General features: G+C 45.0%; 1 protein-coding gene and 1 long non-coding RNA gene across 2 annotated transcripts in view; both read right to left on the bottom strand.

Moving 5' to 3' along the window:
- The window catches only part of RB1 (RB transcriptional corepressor 1), a 179503-nt gene extending 170905 nt beyond the window's left edge, over positions 1-8598 (bottom strand). The window contains exon 1 of the mRNA XM_082233973.1: positions 8589-8598. The gene's annotated coding sequence lies outside the window, so the exon portion shown is untranslated. The remainder of the gene's footprint in view (positions 1-8588) is intronic.
- On the bottom strand, positions 898-5254 carry LOC309535851. The gene is made up of 3 exons (XR_014221411.1): positions 4817-5254; positions 4079-4159; positions 898-3103 (listed from the first exon to the last, which is right to left on the bottom strand). It is a non-coding gene; the product is annotated as an uncharacterized lncRNA (long non-coding RNA).
- Positions 8599-22904: the final 14306 nt, after the last annotated feature.

Genomic DNA, 22904 nt, shown 5'->3' on the forward strand with positions numbered 1-22904 from the left:
CTGGAGCAGATTTGGGGAGGGCAGGTGGAGCAGGTGCAGAGAGGAGAGTGCAAAAAATTCCCAAGGTGCAAACTGAAATTGCTCCCCTCACACATTTAGTTGAATACTGCCCACTGCATTGAATTACTTCTAAAAATAAAAGATTATATGGATGTGTAAGCTTCAAAATACGTCTGCCTATTTTAATTTTTATTACTATTGGCAGTTGCCAGCTATACCAAAGGCGAATCTCAGGGAATGCAGACCATGATGAGGGTTGTGTAAACCATCAGAAAAATAAAGCTTATTTCTATACTAGGCTAAACTCATTTACCTCACAAGGAAACAAGCAGATTCTTCCAGCTTGCATACATTTAGGCAAACATCCACATGTATTTTGCCAATGCCCATCTGCAAACCAAATTAAAATCTTGCTTAGACCTTGCTTCCGATTTTTATAAGCAATTTACAATCATACATTATCTAGAACAGAGGCTCCCAAATTGTGGTCCATGAGCTTCATTCAGGTGGTCTGCCTTAATATTCCCTTAAATTCTTAATTGTAATTTTTGTTGCTTCTTTTATTTCTCATATTGTAGTTCTCATATTTGAGTTCTATGGAATGCAAACTGTAGTACAATGAAACACAAGAAATAAAAGCAATAACAGAAATTCAATTAAAGACCATACATTGTCTCATCGCAGAATGTTACAATTGCTAGAACAGGCAGAAAAGCTATTAAATGGTCCACAAAGACCCTCAGCAATTTTCAAGCGATCCATGGAAGTTTGGAAACCACTGATTCCCTTGGAGATGTGGCTACGGAGTCCTGGTTGTCATGATGAGCTCACGCATGTCTCAATTTATCTCTGTGCCACCACACTTTAGAAAGATGACTTCAGTTTCAGCAACAGAAATATTTGCGCAAAGGTCTATTATTTATTTCATCTTTTAAAATCACATTAAAAATAAGTATTTGCACATAAAGTATAAAAACCATGAACAGTTTTTTGGGGGGAGGGGCTTTAAAAAATATTTATTGGTGCAAATTGTAGACCTTCACAAAGGACTTGATCTTGGATCGCTTGGCAATCATTTTTAATTTTTTTTATTAAGATTACAAATTTTAACATAATCAAAAAAATCAAATTACCATACATTTTTCAATTTCAATTAACACCCCCCCCTCCCATAGCGACTTCCCCCAACTTCCCTTTCTGGTTTATAGCATATTTGTTTCTTCTGCTTATAGTTTTGATGCCTTATATACTGAAATTAAAATTGTATTATTTTTTATTCTTAACATTTTTACCTCATATTAATATTTTCTATGTATATATGTCCATTGTAAGTGTATTACTCGAATCCTGCAAATTAGTTTATTTCAGTGCATTGTTGCTGTATATATATCATAAAAGGTTCCCAATCTTATAAAAGTCATTATTGTCCTTATCTTTGAGTCTCTCAGTTATCTTTGCCATTTCAGCGTATTCCATCAACTTTTCTCGCCAATGTCCTTTCGTTGGTATGTTGTTGCTTTTCCATCTTTGAGGTAGTAGAATTCTGGCCGCTGTTGTCGCATACATAAATAGATTCTTATATTTTGGTAAATATTTCCCTACAATATCTAATAAAAATGCTACTGAACTTTTAACAAAGGTTAACTTGAACATTTTTTTCATTCCATTATAAATCATATCCCAATACTTTATAATTATTTTACAATTCCACCACATATGAAAAAATGGCTGTCTTCCAGACTGAGAATTTTTCTATGAGGCAAGCTGCATTACTTGGATACAGGATCGGGTCAAATTAGAAAATACTGATTTATTAGATCTGGAAGGAAATACCCACTTTTGGTTTGAGGCTCTTGAAAGGGAAACAGAAAAAAGAGGTAAGACAAAGTGGGTGTGTAAATAATCCTATTTCTAGGCCATCTTTTCTTTTTACACCTTTCAGAGTGGCTGACAAAATCATTTAAACAAGATCAAAATATTAATATTTATAAAGATAATTATGAAAAATGTTGGAATGATAAAAAGTAATCTAGAAATATGGGAAAGAATGAATCTCTCCTTATTCCTGGAAGATAACATAGTCCTGCCTTTAAAAAAATCTAATGAATAAAATATTGGAAGAAGGTAAAATTCCAGTGTCATGGCAAGAAGCAAATATTGTATAAATTCATAATCAAGGAACACCTAGAGAGCCAGTAAGTAACTACAGACCCATCTCACTATTAAACAACAATTATAAATTATTTGCGGGCATCCTGGCCAGCAGACTCAAATTAATACTAAAAGATACTATTAATTATGATCAATCGGGCTTTCTACCAAACAGACATATGAAAACAAACACTAGAGTGGTTATTGATTTAATTGAATATTTGGAATTAATACCTAGCAAAAAAGTAGCATTTATGCTAATAGACGCCGAAAAAACCTTTGATCTTGGGCCTTTCTGCAAAAAACGACAGAACTATCAGCTCTTGGAGAAAAATTCTGTAGAGGTGTCAAAGCAATATATAAAAAACAACAAGCCAGTTTAATAGTAAACAACACCAAGACCAATATTATAAAAATTAAGGATTTAAAATTTCGAGAGTTAAAATGAATAATAAGTACTTGAATAATAAGTATTAGGTGTGGCGCAGCATTACATTAAAATTGACAAACCGACCAAAGAATTCAAGGCATTTGGCTAAGACTAAACAATAGTGCTCTGATTGATTATACATGCAAGGCCACCACCAGCAGCAGCTCACTGGAGACATACCAGCTTCCCGGGATGAACTTCCTGCTTCAAGCATGCCTCAACAGAGCTAGGTTAAGCTTCTACACATCAGAAGGTTCCTTTCTACAGTGGCACCCTTCTAGCCATTCCCAGGCGTCCTTCGCCCAATTTGATTACTTAACAGCTGAGACAAGAAATGTGGAAGAGCCACCAGTTTTCCACCAAAGGTCCCACAACATTTAAATTTTTAAATATTAAATTGAACTCCTCTGCTGATGCAGAAGAAGCAGATGGTGTCACCAGCATCTCGGTGACAATCCTTATTTCCGCCTGCTCCTCGTTTTCAAGAGCCTTCTCCTCTTCAAGGATCTGTGCCAGCTGGGACTGTGATGAAACCAGAAAGGGAAAGCTTCAATACCAAAGGTTGAAAGGCACACGATGTTCCTAGTAAGGATAGGATGTCCATGTGCTTTGGTGTAGACCCCTTCTTGCTTGTGAGGATTGTGGCTGTTAATTTGTATATTACAGTGGTACCTTGGGTTACATACGCTTCAGGTTATAGACTCCGCTAACCCAGAAATAGTGCTTCAGGTTAAGAACTTTGCTTCAGGATGAGAACAGAAATCGTGCTCCGGTGGCATGGCAGCAGCAGGAGGCCCCATTAGCTAAAGTGGTGCTTCAGGTTAAGAACAGTTTCAAGTTAATAATGGACCTCCAGAACGAATTAAGTATGTAACCAGAGGTACCACTGTACTGTGATGGTAATAACGTACTATAAGTACTAATGGCTGTGAAGGTTAAACATCAGCATTAAACAATGAAAGCATTTAAGTTCCTCAAGTCAGTTCTATTAAATTAAGTCTGCACCACCCCCAGTGTGGAAAGGGTACATACACGCAACAACCGATTAATGCACATCCGAAAGACATGCGATTGCATATGGCATTAAACCTGGAAGTGACCCAAAAACTTTGCTCAGCATGTCACGAAAAGGGCGTAACAGGGCTCGGGTACACTTATACATGCCCCTCCAACGTATGTGGGGCCGGGAATAGAATCCCTGCACAAAATGGTTGTCAACTTTATTCAGGGTTGCCATTAAAATTTGGCCAGACTCTTAAAATAGAGAGTGCATCTAAACACAGATTACGGCCTCCTCACTTCGTATAGGCAGCTGACCCAAAACAGAAAAAGTTTTATAATCCGAGTCACTAACTAAAAGAATGCTATGCTTTTAAGGTGTAATTGCTGGCAAAAAAGAGCATGAACCCTATTTAAAAACAAAAAAACAAAAAAATGATATAGATGCAATTTGACCTGTTCCAGCCTAGAACTCAGATTTCAAAGTAAACAACTTACTTCTTCTAGACGTCATTTCAAGTCTGCTATTTGTAAACGATCTCTCTTCAGATTTTCCACATTTTTTGCTATTGTAGCAAACTAGGAGAGATAGGCACATGCAGTCAGAACCACTCTTTGAAGGAGAAGTCAGAAAAAATTACCTTTGTTAAAATCTCTTTTCAAAAATTACAGAAGTATGGAATCTTAAAAATCAACATTTGCTTTTACAGTAAATGCAAAAGGGACCCATTAAACGAAATGTTGCAGCATACCTTCACCTCTCATAGAAGAGAGAAGCCTAGGTTAGCCAACCGGGTGCCCTCTAGATGTTGTTGAACTACAACTCCCATCATCTGACCATCTTGACCATGGCTGATGGGAGATGGAGTCCTCCAACATCTGGAGGGCAACAGATAAGCTATCAGGAGCTCAAGTAGCCCATTCCCCCCACCTTTCCTTTTCTGCCTGATAATCGAGACTCCATGACTACCATGAAAGCTTAATCTTCATAGACTCTATGTCTAAGAGTTGGAGGGGTTGCTTCTGCAAACGTCAATATCCACCCCAGCTATTAGAGGAAGTGCTACATTACTTCCCTTTGAAGTCTGATTTCTCACAGTTCTATAACTGCAGATACATACACTAGAACAAAGCATGCTAGTTTAAAGAGGGAAAGAACTTCTTGCCTACTTGCTACTTTGGGCAACTTTGCCCACAAAACATTTCGGGGAAGGAAACGGAACTGTCTAGTTTTACCTGGAGAGTGCTAAGAGTTTCTTCCAAGGATGTCTGAGTGACTGTGCAGATAATCACCGTCTTAGTATTTCCATCTAGTGAATTCTGGAGAATCCACGTCAGCTTAATGTAGTCTCTGGTGAAGGAGGATGACCAAAAAGAGAACAAGGAGGTTTTTACTTATTAAGTAGAGGCAAAACTGGCCCAAGAGCCGATCTTTTACATCTAGGACAGAGACAGCCGATGTGGTGCCTTCCAAAAGTTGTCGGATGACAACTCCCACCAGGCCCAGACAGATGACCAATGGCCTGCGGTAGTGGGAATTGTAGTCAAACAATCTAGGGATGGCACTACGTTGGCTACCTGGTCTAGAATCAAGTGAGAACACTTTTCAATAAGAGGAGTTTGGATTTGATATCCTGCTTTATCACTACCCTAAGGAGTCTCAAAGCGGCTAACATTCTCTCTTTTTTTAAAATATTTTTTATTGCAAATTTCAAATAAAGAAAAATCACCAAACATATACAATCCCTTCACCAAACAGATATCAAACAAAGAAAGACATACATAAACAAAAACATAAATTTAACATAAAAAAAATCATGACTATTCACATTTTTCCATACCTACTGGACTTCCTCACATCTCCCTTCCCTGCATTCTCAATATTAAAGTTATAAACAGCAATTTATTACCTTGTTTCAATTCTTAATTTGTACTTCTCAGATATTATGTCTCAAACTTCAAATAATTTTTGTCTAATACTTATCGGTATATTTCAAACATAATATTACTTCAAATCCCTTCTTTTTCTTAAACATCACTTAGTCTCAAATATCTTTCTGCTAAGTTGCTCAACTCAAAAGCGGCTAACATTCTCCTTTCCCTTCCTCCCCCCCAACAAACACTCTGTGAGGTTCTTAGCTTCTTGGAGGAAAGGTGGGATATAAATGTAGTAACATGGGCATTGTTTAGTCTGCACCTCTTCAGCACATTCCAGCAACGTCAATGGAACTTGCTTTTGAATAAGCCTTAGGACTGCTGTGCCAAACAGACTTGAAACCCAGAGCAGCTCAATTTCTGCCGCTGCTATTTCCCAGGCAGAAACAGCCCCATAAAACACTTCAGAAGTTCATGCGCCTTCCACAGTCCCAATATATAGTTGGCCGGCTACATCTCAAGCAGAAAGAACACAAGGCTGGCCCAATGTATTTTGCTGCCTGAGCCGAAGCAGAAGGTGGCACTCCTGCCACCCCACCTCTTTCAGTATAGCCAAGTCAAGCAGATTGGTGCCAAGACAAAATCCTATACTTCAGGGGTCAGCAACCTTTTCCAGCTGTGGGCCGGTCCACCATGCCTCAGACCATGTGGTGGGCCCGACTATATTTTTGGGGGAGAAATGAACAAATTCCTATGCCCCACAAATAACCCAGAGATGCATTTTAAATAAAAGGGCATGTTCTACTCATGTAAAAACACGCTGATTCCCAGACTGTCTGCGGGCTGGATTTAGCAGGCGATTGGGCAGCATCCGGCCCACAGGTCTTAGGTTGCCTACCCCTGCTCTACTTCATCTTAGGGCAGCAGTGTAGCTTAGGGGACAGAGTGGGTCCTATGGCACGCAAACCTCTTTCCTCCAAATGTTAAAGCATTTGGGGCTTTCAGAGGAAAGGCAAGTTAAGGAAGGACCTGACAGAGGTGTGTAAGATTATGCATGGTATCATTGGTCTGACCCAGCAGGATGTTCCTGTAACGCACACAAGCAGCAGAATCCTCCAATGGTAGTTTTTTCCTGCCAACCCCCATTTACAAACCTCCATTCTATCTTTCAAAGAACTCACCAAGTGAGATATTACTGCGCCATAATAGTTATCTCTTTGCTTTCAATTATCTTTTAAAAAAGAAAGCGAAGTTGTGAACCTGTTTTACTATCACCATCAGATTATAGAGCAACAAAAACAGCCACCACTAATACCGGTTTGCAACATGCGGGTCAGTATATACAGTAGCACACCTGCCCTCGACCAACAGAACCTAGAACTGGCATATCTTGTGGAATGCTCTCCTCAGCGAGGCATGCCTGGTGCTTTTGTTACATATTTTAGGTGCCAGGCAAAAATATTCCTCTTCTCATAGGCCTTTGGCTAATTAAACAATCTATGGTCTTTTAAAATGGGACGCGGGTGGCGCTGTGGGTTAAACCACGGAGCCTAGGACTTGCCGATCAGAAGGTCGGCGGTTCAAATCCCCATGACGGGGTGAGCTCCCGTTGCCCGGTCCCTGCTCCTGCCCACCTAGCAGTTCTAAAGCACACAGTGCAAGTAGATAAATAGGTACCGCTCCGGCGGGAAGGTAAACGGCGTTTCCGTGCGCTGCTCTGGTTCGCCAGAAGTGGCTTAGTCATGCTGGCCACATGACCCGGAAGCTGTCTGCGGACAAACGCCAGCTCCCTCAGGCAATAAAGCGAGATGAGAGCTGCAACCCCAGAGTCGGCCACGACTGGACCTAATGGTCAGGGGTCACTTTACGGTCTTTTAAACGATGTGTGTGTTTTATTGTTTTTGTTTATTATTATGGCATTTTTTTATACAATAAATCGCCCAGTGGTAGAAATGTAAAATAAAATAAAACTAAATAATTAATAATAATAAATAAAACATCCTCGCGGCCACAACCAGCCTCCCAAGCCACCAATGAACTACCCAAGACGAGCCACATCAGCCAACCCGGGGGCGGGGCCAACACCCGAGGGGGCGGGGCGAGCGTCTCGAGGATGTCCCGCCCCCCTCCGGGACGGCCCCCGCCCTCTCCCTGCCTGCCCAATCTCTTCGGAGAAAAGCCGCCTCTGCCCTCCCCCGGGGCCGTTTCCGATTGGTCTACTGGAGACGTAGGCGCTCAATCCCCGCCCACCTGTTGCTCCGTAGTAATGCCTAAGTGGAGGGCGGGTGGGCGAATCGTCTCCGGCGCCTGGGCGGGGGGAGGCGAGGAGACAAAGGGCGCTCGATCCTGCAGGAAGGCCCAGAGGGAGGTTCGAGAGATTCGAGCCGCCTCCTCGTCCCTCGGGAAATGAGTGAAAGGGGGGGGGGATACTCCCCTGGCTTCCCCCTTCGCCTTGTTTTCACAGGGCCCTGGTGGTGCTGGGGTTAAAAAGATTCCTCGGTTCTTCCCCCCCCTCCGCCCCGTCGGGTGGGTCAGGCCAGGAAGGAAGCCGCTTCCTGATTGGCTGCATCGGATTCTCAGCGCGTGGATGACACGCGTCCCCTTCAAAGCGCTGGTGTTGCTCGTGGAAGCAGCTGCTAAACCCCTTTTGGCTCCGGCAGCGCCTCCAAAGCGTCTTGGGCTGGGCAGGCGGAGCGGGGCATCTTCTCCTGGCTCTGGAGAGCAGCTGAAGGAAAACTCCCGCTGCTGGCAGGAGATTCTTTCCTCCCACTTCCCGCCCTCGGCCAGGACTCGAGGCGGCTTCCAGGGAGAGGAGGAGCAGCCTGACGGCAGCAACGGGGAGCTCAAGGTCCTCTGGGGGAGGAAATGCAGGAAAACCCCCCGAGGGGCCCTTCCCGTCCTCGCTCTAACCGCTGGGCGCTCCTGCCCAGTCCCAGCCTCTCCCCCCTCCGAGATGGCGCCCGCCCTTCACCTCTGCAGGGACGACGCCCGCCCGCCCTCTCCCTGCCTGCCTGCCTGCCTCCTCCGGCCGGGGAGCTGCGCCTCTTCGCCGCTCGCTGCAGGCTTGGGAGTCGCGGGAACTCCCCTTGCCCACCCCCAGAAACTCACCTGCCAAGCAGCACAGAGACAGGGACGCCGCCGCCGCCGCCTTCCTCCCCCATCTCTTCGGGAAGCAGGGCTTCTGCCCTCCCCGCCGCCGGCCCTCCATTTAACTCCCCCTGGGGCCCTTTCCGATTGGTCCGCTGGGAACGTAGATGCTCAATCCGCGACCACAAGCTGGACCCATTGAAATCAGCTGCTTGTCTCCCTTGGAGAATGGGGGGGGGGGGGCTGATTGAGATCTGCCGGTCTCCCTTTCACAATGGGCGCGGGGGGGGGGCGGGGAGTGGAAGCTAGAGGAGAGAGAGGCAAAATTGCGCACGCTTTAAAGACCAGAAACGCCACACAGGACAAACTCTTTTTTGAAAAAACCTCCCTAGGAGGCAAGCGAGGCTGTATTCCCCAAAGCTGGAAGCAGAAGAAACCAAGAAACAAAACAGTCTTGATTTAGAAACCCCGCTTCCCACGGGATGGGGAAAGAAGCTAAAGACACGTGTCAAATCGTTTCAAGAAAATAGCCCGCGAGCCTGACTTCATGTTAGGGAGGACACAGTGGTGTAGGAAGGTCAAGTGGTACCTGGTGCGGATTGTTTTTTGTTAACCCCCGCCCCGCCCCCGCAATTGAAATTTGTTAGAGAGCTGCGCAGGCGATCACGATGCAGATCCCGCCTTCTCCCCCTCCACCCCCCTCTGTCAAAGAAAGTTGAATAGGATCCAAACTGCAGCAGTCTGATTGGTCCTAGAACAATGCAGCAGTATGATTGGTTGGCAGGAGCCACCCAATCCAGCTCCAGATAGAAGTGAATCCACAACCTGATTGGCCTACACGGGAATTCTGGAATTAGCCAATCACGTGCAGCCCATTGTGTAAATAATGTATATAAAGCAGATACTTTGAGGGGACATTCATTCATTCCTCCTCACCACTATGAGCAGAATAAAGAGCATGGAATCCACTCTTGACTCATATTTCAAAAGCCATGCAGGAGATGCTGCTGGTGGTTCTCATCCTGCCTTGCCTCCTTCTCGCCTCCCTTATCTCCTCTCCACCCCTAAACCAGCCTGTGATCTCTCTCCCTCCCCCCTCAAACCAGTTGTACTGCACAGCTCTCCTAGGCCCAGCTTCTCCTCGCCCCCCCCTCCAAACCAGCAAGACGGCTTGAGCACATAACACCATTTCTGGCCTGACTACACTGGCTACCAGTTAGTTTCCAAGCCCAATTCAAAGTGCTGCTTTTGACCTGTAAAGCCTTGTGCAGTTCAGGACCCCAATACCTCAAAGACCACTTCTCCCCATATAAAGCAGGAAGATCTGGAGGGTGGCAGTGTGAGAATGGACCTTTACAGTGGTGACTCCCTGTTTGTGGAATGTTTTGGCACCATCATTATATAAAAATCCATTTTAACCAGGCCTTTGCCTCTTAATTGTCTTTGGCCTTGAGTTGGTGGAATGTTTTAATCCTGCCTTTTAAAATAGGATTTTCCTTTAGGGTCTTTATTTTTTTCTTTTATGCTGGTTTCAATGTATGTGTTTGTATGTACCGGTACATATATTGAACGTTGCTTTGAATTACCTTGGTAAAAACCCCCAATAAAATTAAATAATACTAATAATACACTATGTCTTTTTGAACAGTGCAATTCTGGGCTGCATCAATAGGAGTATAGCATCTAGATCAAGGGAAGTAATAGTGCCACTGTATTCTGCTCTGGTCAGACCACACCTGGAGTACTGTGTCCAGTTCTGGGCACCACAATTCAAGAAGGACACTGACAAACTGGAACGTGTCCAGAGGAGGGCAACCAAAATGGTCAAAGGCCTGGAAATGATGCCTTATGAGGAACGGCTAAGGGAGCTGGGCATGTTTAGCCTGGAGAAGAGGAGGTTAAGGGGTGATATGATAGCCATGTTCAAATATATAAAAGGATGTCACATAGAGGAGGGAGAAAGGTTGTTTTCTGCTGCTCCGGAGAAGCGGACACGGAGCAATGGATCCAAACTACAAGAAAGAAGATTCCACCTAAACATTAGGAAGAACTTCCTGACAGTAAGAGCTGTTCGACAGTGGAATTTGCTGCCAAGGAGTGTGGTGGAGTCTCCTACTTTGGAGGTCTTTAAGCAGAGGCTTGACAACCATATGTCAGGAGTGCTCTGATGGTGTTTCCTGCTTGGCAGGGGGTTGGACTCGATGGCCCTTGTGGTCTCTTCCAACTCTATGATTCTATGATTCTATGAACAGAATGATACAGAGCACGCTTAAATACTGTGCTAAGCTAACTGTCCCAGAACCATGTACTCCCTCTAACTGGATTGTATGAAAATAAACTCGGAACATAACCTCATATTGGCCCTGTTCTAAGAGCTGCATTTTATAGTACTCACTTTAGTGTTTTAAGCCCTAAATAACTTAGCCCAGCGCCCCCAAATTACCACGGATAGTGTTGGGGTGGCTGTAGCTGTGCACTGCCAGCCATTGGGGGGGGGCAACTCTCCCCCATGCTGCTGCGGGGGAGCGATTTCCGCAGAAGCTTGGGAGGCAAGTTGCGCGCCCGCCAGCCTTACGGTTGGCAGGGTGCAGCAGGCAGGCGTGCTGGGAAAGGGGAGGTTGCCAGCAAAGTCGCACAGCTCCACTTGCTGGGGCACCCCTGAGAGGCTAGCGCCCTGGCGCAACGCACCACTAAGCCCTATGGGAAAGACGGCTCTGACCTCAAGCTTACAGTTGGAGAAACGGGCTCTCAGAAGCCAGGACTGCTGTACTATTGGCTGTGGGATTGGGTCAGGGTCTTGATGCTGGTAGTTCAGAGCCTGAGCCCAGGCCTTCCTGGATGTAATACTTGAGCCTGACTTGACAGAGAAATATAGTCTCTCTCATACTGGCATATGCATCCAGCTGCTCAGGGAGCATGTCAGGTCGGAGATCGCAGAAAGGAGGAGAGATGCTTGTTGTCAGGCCAGGGCTTTGGCCCTTTAATAATAATAATAATAATAATAATAATAATACATTTTTATTTATACCCCGCCCTTCCCAGTTCAGAAAACTGGGCTCAGGGCGGCTAACAACAAATTTAAAATACTTAATTGTAATACAACATAAAGGTAAAGGTACCCCTGCCTGTACGGGCCAGTCGTGTCCGACTCTAGGGTTGTGCATTCATCTCGCTCAAGAGGCCGGGAGCCGGCGCCGTCCGAAGACACTTCCGGGTCACGTGGCCAGCGTGACGAAGCTGCAGCTGGCGAGCCTGCACCAGCGCCGCACACAGAAACGCCGTTTACCTTCCCGCTGGTAAGCGGTCCCTATTTATCTACTTGCACTTAGGGGTGCTTTCAAACTGCTAGGTGGGCAGGAGCTGGGACCGAACGACAGGAGCTCACCCCGCTGCGGGGATTCGAACAACATAGAAGCAGCATAAAATACAGCATAAAAGCATGAATAACAACAAAATTCAAAGTTCAAAAATCAATTTGGGGGAAATCCATCCAATAAGATTCACAGTCTTCAGGCCTCAGCTTTAGAAGGGTGAACAGGTGAAAGAGACTCCTAAATTTTCAGTCCCCCTCCAGTGTGGTGAGAGCCAGTGTGGTGTAGTGGTTAAGAGCGGTGGACTCGTAATCTGGGGAACCGGGTTCGTGTCTCCGCTCCTCCACATGCAGCTGCTGGGTGACCTTGGGCCAGTCACACTTCTCTGAAGTCTCTCAGCCCCACTCACCTCAAAGAGTGTTTGTTGTGGGGGAGGAAGGGAAAGGAGAATGTTAGCCGCTTTGAGACTCCTGAAGGGGAGTGAAAGGCGGGATATCAAATCCAAACTCTTCTTCTCTTCAGTGTTTCTTGAAGCAAGTGACTCACTATCCATTATTCTGCAGCCACCAGATGGCCTTGACCTCTTGGGTACCAGTTTTAGATGAGTCTCTCCTATGGCTCCCTGAATGTTCCTTGCTGCTTCTGCTGCTTTTGCCACTGATGTTGATCTTTTGTTTTTGGGTGCAAATAAGATAGAACTACCCCATGCAATGTCCACCAAATAACTGTTTGGTGGGCTGGAAATATTGTGGTTGGGTTGGGGAAAGGATAAACTTTAAAATGGGCAACGGTATTAAAGTGCATCAAAACATAAACTACTCGGCAAGTACCTCTTCCCGCCACAAACCTTTGAGTTAAATCCAGAACAAGACAAGATTGGAAGACGGCATGGTCTCACTTTATGTGACAGCTGTGTTCTGCATATACACTCATGCCTCTGATGAAGACTATAAAGTTCAGTTGGTTGTATGTGTATATGGCACATAGACAGAACACATGTGCTGGGGACCCGTGACTGGCTGTAACTTCCTGGTATGTGCCTACATATTTAGCAAATTCATTTTCAAGCATTTGGGACTAGGGTTCCTGCCGCTTCCAGACTAACATCACTCATGCATCAGCCAGATGCATGGCCAGCACATGTGTCGTTGTTGAGGGGTTGTTCCCACAGGCCCTTTATGTGCTTGGAACTGATCATGCAGCAAGCACGTCTCTTAAGTGTGCTTAATTTGAGGAAATTGTGTTAGCTTATCCAACTTCATGAAGAAAGAAAGTGTTCCTACAATTGTGTTATCCTGTACATGGTGATGTGCCTGCAGAGGCCTAGAATTCTTGACTTCCACACTGGAGGACTGTTAATCACTAATCCTGCAGGTCTGTTAGTGTTAACTGAAGCATATAATGAGTTCCTGCTCCAAACTTTAATGTGCATGCCTGTGTTTTAGTTGGCAGGATTAGCTCGGCCAGCGTACTACCTATTGAGTGCCCTTGTTATAGTCTAAGAAATTACTTCTTATTAGCTGCCTTCACTCAAACTGTTTGTCAGTGATGGCTTAAAACAAAAAAGTATCTGAATTCAAAGACAACATCCCTGCCTTTCTGGTAAACAAGGGACTCTTGATCTTCCTCAGCAGCACAACCACTGCAACTGCAGTGGTGAAGTTTAGCCCTCTGCCTAATTCTCAAGAAGTTAGAAAAGGGAAGGCGGAATCAGGAACTTCATTTGAATATATCTGTATCCACCTGTTAGGGTAAAACTCTCCCAAGAAGGCTAACAAGAATCAGCAAGACACATATACAAAATAACAAGACATTAAAACAGTACCAATATTGGCAAGTAAAGCAGCAATTAAAATATGAAGCCACCAGTCAAATGCCAAGATAAACAAAAACATTTTTTAAACTCATGGACAGAATCACAAGTCCTGTCTCTCAAGAAACCTTCCCAAAGTATTCAGACATCCCTTAGGTGTTTATGGGAAGGCCATCTGAATTGGCCAGGGTCACCCACATCTGCAGGGAAGGTCCTCCACCATCAAACCAAACCTTGCATGAGGTCTCCTGTGATATTCCTGTAGACAAGGTGGTAAAGTATGGTCTAGACAACACTGGTGGCGCTGTGGTCTAAACCACTGAGCCTCTTGGGCTTGCTGATTGGAAGGTCAGCGGTTCGAATCCCCGCGACAGGGTGAGCTCCTGTTGCTTGGTCCTAGCTCCTGCCAACCTAGCAGTTCAAAAGCATGCCAGTGCAAATAGATAAATAGGTACTGCTGTGGCGGGAAGGTAAATGGTGTTTCCGTGTGCTCTGGCACTCGTCATGGTCCTCAGTGCACCAGTTATGGTTTAGTCCTGCTGGCCACATGACCCGGAAAGCTACCTGCAGACAAACGCTGGCTCCCTCAGCCTGAGAGCGAGATGAGTGCCACAACTCCATAGTCGCCTTTGACTGGACTTAACTGTCCAGGGGTCCTTTACCTTTTTAACTTTTACAGTCAGGCAGATTTATAGTTGGTTGATGGACTGTACCCAGAGTTCTCACTAATGCCTTCTCATCAGCCTGGAGCGAAAAGAGAAGTGGGGTGCTGCAGAGATCTGCCTTGTGCCTGGTGATGTCTGGCATCTTTATAAATAACGTGGATGAAAGAGTGTGATACTCATCAAATTTGCAGATGACACCAAACTGGGAAGGCCAGCTCATATCTTAGAAGACAAATACCCTATGTGACTGCTTTAGAGATACACTGGCACCTCAGGTTAAGTTCTTAATTCGTTCCGGAGATCCGTTCTTAACCTGAAACTGTTCTTAACTTGAAGCACCACTTTAGCTAAGGGGGCCTCCTGTTGCTGCCGGAGCACAATTTCTGTTCTCATCCTGAAGCAAAGTTCTTAACCCGAGGTACTACTAGTAAGCCAGGTGTTTCCCATTTTATGGTCTTCCTGCCTAAGGGTAGAACCTTACATTTGTCTCTACTCATTTTGTTAGTTTGCGCCCAGGTCTCAATCTGTTAAGGTCATCTTGAATCCTAATTCTGTCTTCTGCGGCATTACTTCCCCTCCCAGTTTGGTGTCACCTGCAAATTTGAGGAGCATCCCCTCAATTCCTTCATCCAAGTCATTTATAAAGATGTTGAAAAACAATGGGCCTAGGACAGAACCCTGCAGCACAAAGGGGATCTATTAAGCCAGAAAAAAGATTCCCATTTACATTCTTGAATAGCCTACTTTTAATCACAGAATTATTCAAAAGAAACAATTGATTCATATATGTGTACGTACACGTGTACACACACACACACACACACACACACACGATTCCCAGATAGTGATTCAGAGTCTGAAAGTATTTCTTGCCACAAACTCGGCTCTTTCATAGAATATTAGATTCTTCAATAAAGTCTTTGAGCAGCTATCATTCACAGCATTGCACCCAAACCCAAAGAAGCATGGAACATTAAAATGCAGACTATCTCTTACAGCTTTGGGAAATAGTTTTCTTTTCCTTTCAAATGAAAATGTGGGCATATATTTCTGACAAACCTTTGCTTAACCTTTGATAGGGCTGCCCAAGGCCCAATAAAATAATGGCCTTGTGGGTCAGTTGTGTCTCATAAGCTGCCAGATGGCCACCCCTGTCTTAGGTGGTTGTTCTATTTATTTATATAAAGATCTACTCAGGGAGAATTTTTTGTGACTGAGCTTGAAAAGTAGGAAGTGAAGCATATAATACAGTATGACAGACCTGCGTCCAACGACTGTCAACAAGTCATGCTCTAACTGGAAAACAACCTTTATTATCATTAAAATTCCTCATGCCTGTCCTCCACCATTTAAAAAGGCAATGTTAACTTTGTCAAATCACAGCCTTCGCCATTATGATAATGAAGCTCTGTTTCTGTGAGGGCAGGCAGCTAGAGTGACATTTTCATTGACGATTGCTCTTTTTCAGATTACATTTCTGAATGCCACGCTCTGACAGCCCAGGTTTATCATGCAAACAAACTCTGGACCCTTCGGCTTGTCCCTTTGCAGAGGGTTGAAAGTTCTTTATCTGTGTGTGCCCCCCCCATTAACCCATATTAAAATGGGTCCAGTTGATGCTAAGCAAAAGTGACTTTCATGGCGAATTTTGGTAGCAAGTTTTGTAAAAGGGAAAACTCATCTTAGTCCAGCTGCTCCTGCAAAATCTGTGAGGACATAATATTTAAGGAGTTTCCCAAACAGTCTTGCAAAGCACTTACTTGTCCTCTTTGCATGTTCTATGAGCCCCTGTTGGAGACCTATGCTAACCCCTAGGTTTGAATTATTATTATTATTATTATTAGTAGTAGTAGTAGTAGTAGTAGTAGTAGTATTGGATATATCTGAGAAAACAATGAAAAATTGTAAAAGGGCATTGAAACACAAGGAGGAGAAATTTTGCTGATATAAGTCCCAGCCACTGAAAATAGTTCCATCCACCCCCAAAAAACACCTCGGAAGGCAAACACAGCCACACAGGTACAGGAGGGAAAGGGGCAAAAGGTGATATCTCAGCCAGAACAAGCCTTCAAAGCATAGCTGTCAACCTTCCCTTTTTTTGCGGGAAATTCCCTTATTCCAGTGCCATTTCCCGCTGCTTCCCGCTGCTATCCCAGATTGTTAGATATCCCGTAGACTGTCCCCGGGACAGGTGAGGCTGCTGATCCCTTATTTTCGAGGCTGCTGATCCCTTATTTTCAAATCTCAAAGTTGACAGCTATGCTTCAAAGCAGAGCCAGCCCTTGCTGTGTCCTCTTGTTGGTGCTTTCGTGTTTCCTTCCTTTTTGGCGCAATCCTATGCATCAGACGTGGGACAACTATTTTCAGCCAAGGGATGCATTTCCTTCTGGGTGACCTTGGAGGGGGCACATGCCAGTGGGGGCCAGAAGCAAAAGTGGGTGAATTTTACCTTTGTAAAGTTTCTGCACTCACCTTCCCCGCTCTATCCTCTATCCAGGCAACCAAGAGACACTATGAAGACCCACGGACTTAGTCCAGCCAGGAAGAAGCAGTGCTTTTTTCTGGCGGTATTCACCAGTATTCAGTACCAGAAACCCCGCCGGCAAATCTTGGCTTCTAAAGCAAGTGTGTGAGGAGGGTGCACCTTTTCCTGGCACTGCCAGCTCCAGCTGCAGCACTTCTTCCTTGTCCTGTGGCGGCACAGCTGCAAAAAGCTGCCACACAACCACTGCACCCACTGCTGCCACTCAGCCAGCTCTGAGGCCGGCGGAAGGTGCTTGGCAGACAGTTTGCTGCAGCCACGTCAGCAGCGGCCGGGCAGCACCAAAAGGACTCCAGCTTCCTCGAAGACCTCGCAAATGGCACAGAGGCAGAAGGCCACGTCTCCCGTTACTTGCCCAGCCTGCAGTGTGGCAGAGAAGGCTACTTCATGGTGTGTACTGGCACCTTTTTTTCTAGAAAGAGGCACTGGGAAGGAGGTACAAAGGGGGCTGCAAGCAAAGCAAGCCAGCGAGGGCTGTGGCCTGGCGGAAGAGTCTCAAGGTTTAGCTACAGAATCAACATCTTCCATCAAGCAATTCCCTATGACCCCAAGGTCTCATTCCTGATCCACCACCAGTTTCAGACCTCATGAGCTTTTATGCGATATTAAGATACACACACACACACTTTTCTTGCTTGGAATTGCATCTGCCAGTTGACTTAGTTTGAAGAAATCTTTTTAGAGCCCCATGCAACCCTCCACCCCTTTTAACTACCCTGAACAAAATGTGAACAAAAACATTTGGCTCTCTCACTGCTCATTCCTAACGCTGGAACATTAATGAACAAGTTAACGATCACTGGTCCCAATACCAATCCTTTGGAGAGTCAATTTTCTATAGCCTCTCTACTGGGAAAATTGTCCACCAGTTCCTTTCTCCTCCCTGTTCTTTAATTAGTTACTGATCCATAAGGGCAACTCTCCTATTTTCCCTGACTACTAAATTAACTTGCTTATCAAAAGCTTCTTGGAAGTCTCAATACACATTGTCAACTGGATCATGCATAAGATGTAATACAGATGTTAAGGCCTGAAGAGGAAGGAATTCCCCTCCCATTTTCTCTGGGCTTCCACATCTTTGCCCATAGTGTTCTGTTTGTCCCTATCTTTCTATGTCATTTTAACCAAAATTGTTTGATTTGAAAGCAAAGATGGCTGGGTCATTGCTTTTTGCTTTGTGCCATGAAAATGTCTAAGCCAATAATTGGATGCCAAGATTCAAGCCTGTCTAGAATTCACATCCCCTGTCCTAGAATATGTTTTTCAGTTTCCAGGATGTGGGTGGGCTACTTGTGGTTACTCTGGTGAGAATAAGTATGCTCCATGAATTCCTTTTTGTTGTTTTTGGAGATGCAAACAATAACTGCTAGATCAGTGCATATCTGTGAACAATAATGTATTCTAATAGGATGGAGGAAAGGAAATATTTCAGCTCATACTGTGACTCAAGCCGGCTTTTATGCATTTCAGCTATTGCCTTTGAAGAGAATCCCCAGCGAGTTGCTTTTGTCTTGTTAATATCCTGTGGAAAATAATACCAAGAAATTGCTTGCATTCCATCCAGAAGAGTCAAAGCACAAAAGCCAGTCTCCCAAAGTCACTGCCCCCCCCCCCAGCTTCCAAGAGATGGAGAGGATTTATTGGCGCAGCTTTGGCTGTGTTACCTTTGAACTTGCTTTCACTGCTAAAATTAACCCAGCAGCTGAGCTAATACTTGTTTTCTCTTATTATTTCCATCCCAGACGGGCTTTGTATGATTCCACAGCTTCTTTGTGCACCACTTGCCAAAAAGCAGGGAGATTAGCCATGCCTCAAATGTGCTCTGCACTGGTTCCATTGCTGGAGTAATGATAAAGCATTAAGTTGTTTATCCCCACCCCCCATCAGCCAACGACTGCTGTCACAATTCCATTTCCCCACCACTTGCAGTTTGCGCGGAAAGCTGCGTGCTAAGTCTACTACAAGGTTATCCTACTTGAATTCATGATCCGAACTCACCCTTGGAGACAACTACTCAAATTACCATCAGTTGTCATATTTTAATAATCCCCCAACTTGCCTCAGTCCAGCATTTGTAGCATGATAATGAGATAAATCAGAGACTGACACTAGTTCCAAGCAAGCTTTAAGCAAAACAAAGACTGCATGACCAAATTTCGTTTCTTACCTTACTTTCTGTGAGCATCTTTGGCTTTTCAAAACAAGAGAGCTGAGCTACACTGGCGCTTGTTTCAAGTTTCTAAAGCTGGGCTCAAGCGCGCGTGCACACACACACACACACACACAGAGAGAAAATGGGGAGGTGTATATACCCCTGAAGCAGCAATAGCCCCTGCCATGATGGGGAAGGAGATACAGTCTGACTGTGCTCTTTCCAGAGGCCCATCTATCAGAGGTACAGGTCTGCTTTGAACAGTTAAACAAGTGATGGGGGAGAAAACACAATTCACCTCTATTTACCTGCCTGCTCTGAATGTTCTGAGCGAGTCAATACTCCTGCTAAGAGGGGCTGAAGAAAGTTCATCTGTGCATCCATATCTGTCATTTAGAAATATTTAATGCCACTCCTTTGAATCCCAAAGCAGCTTGAAAACAAAACAATAAAATGATATTGAACAGTACAAACTAAAGCGGGAAAAGGGGGTGTCACATTTAAAATATCACTATATCTAGCAGCAGCAGGAGGAGGAATAGTAAGCAAAAATCCTGCTTTATTCAAAGTCAGACAATTTGTCCCTCTAGCCTAGTATTGTCTATGCCAAGATCTCAGACAGAGATCTTTATAATAGTAATTTTTAATAATGTAATTATTTATACCCCAGCCATCTAGCTGGGTTGCCCAAGCCACTCTGGGCAGTTTCCAACACATATAAAAACACAATAAAACATCAAACATTAAAAACTTCCCAAAATAATAATAATTTTATTATTTATGTCATCTGATACCTCATTCTTTAAACTTGGATGTGCCAGAGGCTGGATCTGGCACCCAGCACATGAAAAGCACATGCTGCATTACTGAGCTTTGGTTGTGTCCCAAGGGACCCCCCCCCCTAAACAACCACCTTTCCACAGCTCTCCCAAAGTTGAGCAGTGACTGAGTCAGGAAAGCCTGGCACCATGTGATGTGGCACCATGACGGAGAAGGCCTTTGGGTCCCTGTCTACTTTCTGAAGGCAAGGCAAGGGAACATGTGCCTCAGGTGATGGCCTGAGCAACACACAGAGGATAAAGTTTCCTTCAGTAGCAATCAAATAATGCCTTTATTAGTATCAATTGAAAGTCATAAAGTACTAAACTAATTTTTGAGTTCACCTTAGCCTAGCTATTAAACCAACAAAAATAAATAAGAAATGGGGGGGGGGGAGAGACATGTCTCTGATGCAAAGCATACTTGGGAGCCACCTGTGGCTACCTTACAGATCTAATGCAGGAAGCTCTTTGCATAATGATTAAATGAGTTTATGCCAAGTGCAAAAACCGTCATGTTTCACCAAAGCATGTTGGGACAAACAAGGAATGGCCACTCTCCCTTTGGGAAATGTAAAGGCTGCCTTATTTGCATCTGTCTCTAGTACTTAATGGAACCCACAAGTTTGCAACATGATGGTGTGGATGCGGGTAGCTGATTCCTGACTGTTTTAAAGGTAAAAAAAATCCCCACAAGGTGGTTTTTCTCACCAATATTCATGTTAAAACTCTCTCTTTCTCACACTTAAATTTCCCCACTTCAAATATGGCATTACCTACTCTTTCCCAGGACACCACAACTTGGGAAAGCAAGGCTACCTTCCTTCATTGGCCCTTCATTGCCCTGAATATCTTTGTCAGAGAAGGAGTCACCTCAAGGCAAGATGGAAGTGCTCTGAAGGCACCTCTGAAGGTTAAACAGTTATTGTGCCAACACTGGGAATATTGCCAAACACTTAATTGGCGAAGACATGGTGTCTAGAGCTGTTAAATCATTTCCTGGTTTATTAAATATTAGAGTTATTTTGCATCTAACTAAGAAGCTCCTGGGGTCCTGCTGCAGTTCAAGAGGTTTAAGAGGTTCAGGAGAAGCACAGTCAGGGGATGTGGTCAGTACAGTGGGCAAAGAGCCAAAGACTCAGACCAAAGGAGGGAAAAGAGGTAAAATAGACTAAACAGAGCTGGGAGGAACAAACTTGGGACTCACATCCAGCTGGACAGAGATGGTAGGGATCAGCCACAGGTAGTGGCAGGGAGTCGCTTTGAACTGAGATGCTGAAATCTCGGGTGTGTGCTTGGGAGAGATCTGTAAAAGAATTTCAAGGAACATGATTTAGGGTGCAATTATCAGTAATAATGAGTACCAACTTACCTGCACATCAGTTGCTTGGTTAGGCTTTTTATATAGAAAATGAGACTATACTCTCACTGAGGTGATAAACCTGTGTCAGAGCTCAGGTGACTGAATGCAATCATGGCACACAGAAAACTACTGTGCCAGGGGAAATTCTGAGCCAGAACTAGGGCCACCAACAGGGGGTACATATGTACCAGGCCCCATACATGCAGAAGCCCGAGGTCAGTAGCCTTCCTTAAAAAAAAGAAAAGAAAGCCAACCAGACATTTCTAAAGAAAGTTATAAAACAAAACATGAAGACAACTTTCATCCTCTGGCACTTGGGAAGCAGCACCATTGCTAAGGAGACTTAATCACTTTTGCTAAGGAAGGGATGTTGACCACCCCCATTTGGGACTTGGGAGGGAGCCCTCCCAGAACAGCAGAAAAAGTAAGAGAAGCTGAATGGAGGAGGGACCTGGGGCATAAAAATCAATAAAAATACATAGTAAACGGAGGTTCCGCCCCCCCCAACAAAAGGCATGTCCCCCCCCAGCAAAAATCCTGGCTACATGCATGACCCGGGGTGTGTTTGTTTAAGCATTTTCCTCCTGTCCACATTCTTTCATTAATTCCCTCTAGTCTAGTGTGCTGCTTTTACAGAATAAAACACAATTTTTGGAATGTTTTGCCTGGAAGTAAGTCCACTGAGAATGCAGGCACAAGTTTGTGCAGACATGTAAGAGGCAATCCAGATCCAAGGTGCCCTTAGACTATGGTTACCAGACGCCCCCATTTCCTGGGGACAGTCCCCGGATTTACAAATCTGCCCCTGGACAAAATCCATCCCTGGAATGTCCCTGGATTTCTTTTAATGTCCCCGGATTTATATTTTAAGTGTTGCAGATTTATTAGTAGGGAGTGAATGTTGCATGATTGGTTCAACGGCACAAGACACATCATATGGGGACTTCTGGTGAGGCAAAATGGCGGGCGCCACGGCAGCGAGCAGCTCCTGAAGCCAGCCAGAGCCAACTGCGCTACCAGGCTGGCTCTGGGCTGTTGAGACTGCTGCTGCTGCCGCCGCCACTGCCAAAAGGAGCACCGGGGATGCCTATCGCGTCAACTGGGGAACCACTGCCCCCCTGAGACCCAAATGGAGCCGGGAGCAAGAGCACCCAGCCACCCAGTCGACTGCCCAGAGGTGCTCCGGGGCTGAAGCAGGGGGAAGGAGGAGAGGAGAACAAAGAAAGAGGAAGGAGAAAAAAGAGGGGAGCCACTGAGGAAGAGGGGTAGGTGAGCACCAGGAGGGCAAGGACATGTGGCCGAGCCCAGGCCCAACCTGAGCCTACGCCACGGGGCCCAGAGCAGGTCGGGGTCCAGAGGAGACCACAAAAGAGAAGAGATTACCCTGCTCGGATCAGAGCCCAGCGCCTGCGCACCAATCCATGCCTGATTGTCCTCAACATTGCCTCCCAAATGTTTTATGGGGGCCTCTTAGAGTTGGTGCTTATGGAAGAGCAGGCATCTGAGGAATCCTCTTCTGGAGAACCTGTGAACTGAGTGGTTAGTGATGGGAGTTTTCAAAGGCAACAGATATTTGAAGTAGACTGAATGGGCCTGGACTGAGGACAAAACGACAACTGAACTTTAAATGCCTTATTGCATTTAATGTGATTGGGATTTGAACAACAATAGCTACTAACACAGAGAGATGGGTAGTTG

The sequence above is a fragment of the Podarcis vaucheri genome (assembly GCF_965113315.1).
Source record: "Podarcis vaucheri genome assembly, chromosome: 1".
Lineage (NCBI taxonomy): Eukaryota > Metazoa > Chordata > Lepidosauria > Squamata > Lacertidae > Podarcis > Podarcis vaucheri.